Here is a 2,765-nt window from a genome sequence, read left to right as displayed (position 1 = left end):
CCGCCCACAAAAACTTTGATCTAAAGATTCCCCTGCCTACAAGACTCGTAGGGATAAAGATGGAACAGACAGAACAGAGATTGAGGGACTGTCCAACCAACGCCTGGCCCAACCCAAGTCCGATCCCATGGAAGAGAGCCGCCCCGACAGTACTAATGATACTCTGCTATCCTTGCAGACAGGACCATATAAACGTTGTCCTCTGGGAGGCTCCGGCCAGCATCAGTTTGGAACAGATACTGAGATTCATAGCCAAATACTGAGTGAAGCAGACATAGGGAGTCTAGCGGAAACATGGGGGGAAGTATAAAAAGACGTAGAGGTGACAAGAGCACTGTAAAAAGACCAACAGAGCCAGCTAATCAGGGCCGAGGAGGGCCTGTGGAGTCTGATGCACCAGCCGAGCAACACGTATAGACTGGATCTAGATTCTCTACGTAGATGCCGCTGACGGACAGCTCAGCCTTCATGTGCGTCCACAGTTAGGGGAGGAGGGCCTGTCTCTGACATGGTCTCTGTTGCCTGCTTTTTATTGCTTCTCCTTGGAGGGACTGCCTTGCCAGGCCACAGGGGAAGAGGACATGTTCAGTCCGGATGTGAATTGATGAGTCACGTCAAGGTGGGTAGTTAGGGGGGCTCCCTTTTCGGAGGAATAGAAGAGGGTGGATTCAGAAAAGAGAGTGGACTGAGGGGAAAGGCAGGATGGGAAGAAATGGGATATAAAGTGAATAAATAAATTAATTAATAAAAAAGCAAAATAAAACAAATTCAAGTCATAATGTCTGCTCCAAGAAATTTGGTAACTAATTTTTTTTCTATCCATGATCTTTGTTTAGAGTTTCAACAACTAATGTTTAAATACGATGAACATTGTTACCGAAAAGATTTTTTTCTTTTGAATAGGTTGTCTTATTTTCTAGTCATAGTTGGTCTGAAAGTGTATAAAACAGACTGTCTTCAAAATCACAAAGATTCACGTCTCTTTGCTTACAAGCTGGACTGATAGAATTAACAGTGTGTGCCACAAACACCTGGCAAGAATTTCAGTAACAATCTGGACAACATTGCCATATTGCTGTGCTTACTACATACACAGGTCCTGTCCCAAGTAAAACTGTCATAGATTTCATTGCTTATCTGATGAGAAACAAATGATTTGTCCTAAATGTTACCATGTGTAGGAATGCCAGACCACCTATCATGTTACGTCTCTGCTGTTTTGTACTGTGGATGTACTATCAATTTGAAACCTCACATTTTTTCACTCTTCTCTCCCTCCTGTGGAAAACAACTGTGGAGAAACCTGGAGCTAATGAAGATAGTGTGATGAAAAGCAATAGAGTTTCTCTGTGACTCTCTGAAGGATGTATTTAGATCCTTGCAGTTCATTTTCAGAGGTTTTGCACAATGCCATTGGTACTTACATAAGCAAAATTTTTGATTCTATAAAAATAATTGTTGGGGAATTCTGACCATCTTAACATAGATGATAGAGGAAAACATGTGCTAGACACATTTACTTATGGGATAAAATGATTTGTACTTTAAACTTTTTTTTTCTGTTGCCCTAAAAAGGCATACACAAAATTTCTGAAAGGAGTAATGTTTGTTTGCTTAGCTTGAATATTTTGTCATTGTTATTGTTGATTTTACTTTTGTGAGGACACTCTAAATGATTCATTTTTCACCGTGAATACTTTATATTTTAGCACCAAACACTTTTCTTCACTACAAAGATGTTACATCATCAAAATTTTACTGAAACATTAACATTTTGAGTTTATGAAAGAAGTGGCTATGATGGTGAGAAATTTAAGAGAAGCCCGGTTAAATAATGAAAACATGAGTGGCCTGTTGTAATGAATAAGTATGTTGCAAGTTAAGAAGTAAAAACAGATTACAATTCCTGTAATACAGATTCAAATGAATACCAGAGGAAATGAACCTACAGATTGCAGTGGCAGGACCAATGGCATCGGCATGCAAAGCCAACCATCCTTTACAACTGCAGTGAAATCTAACACAGCCACACGCAACCTGGTATACCAGAACCCCCACAAAAGTGAAATCAATTTCAAGCTGGGTATTTATACCTGTAAAATATAGTAATTTCATCAGTGATTGCCATATATGTTACTTGTAAAATACAGTGTTTAATTTCAAATGAATGATTCATCAACACCAAAATTTGCCAATTAAAAAGTTTTAAGCATATTATACTCTGTAAAATACTTGGTTTCAATTGTAAAATTAAATTATTTTTGGCATCATAAAGAATTAGTGTTTGCATACTTTATATATTTTATATTTTAGTGTTAAATTGTACTCAAATTTTCAAGATTAATAATTTCAAAATAATTTATGGATTTAATATTTAAGAATGTTCATAATAAAAAAAAGCCATGAGTATAGAGATCTGCATATGAAAGAAAAGCTGCCTCTACTTCTTTGGGTATGCAGCTCTTCACAAGAGCTCAGGCCTACAGAATATTGGGTTATTTTCACATACTATGGAAACTTGGACTACAGAATACTGGGTTATTTTCACATACTCTGGAAACTTGGACTACAGAATACTGGGTTATTTTCACATACTCTGGAAACTTGGAGTACAGAATACTGGGTTATTTTCACATACTCTGGAAACTTGGAGTACAGAATACTGGGTTATTTTCACAAACTATGGAAACTTGTACTACAGAATACTGGGTTATTTTCACATACTCTGGAAACTTGGACTACAGAATACTGGGTTATTTTCACAT

Source organism: Acomys russatus, chromosome 10, assembly GCF_903995435.1.
Source record: "Acomys russatus chromosome 10, mAcoRus1.1, whole genome shotgun sequence".
NCBI lineage: Eukaryota > Metazoa > Chordata > Mammalia > Rodentia > Muridae > Acomys > Acomys russatus.
This window is presented reverse-complemented; position numbering follows the sequence as displayed.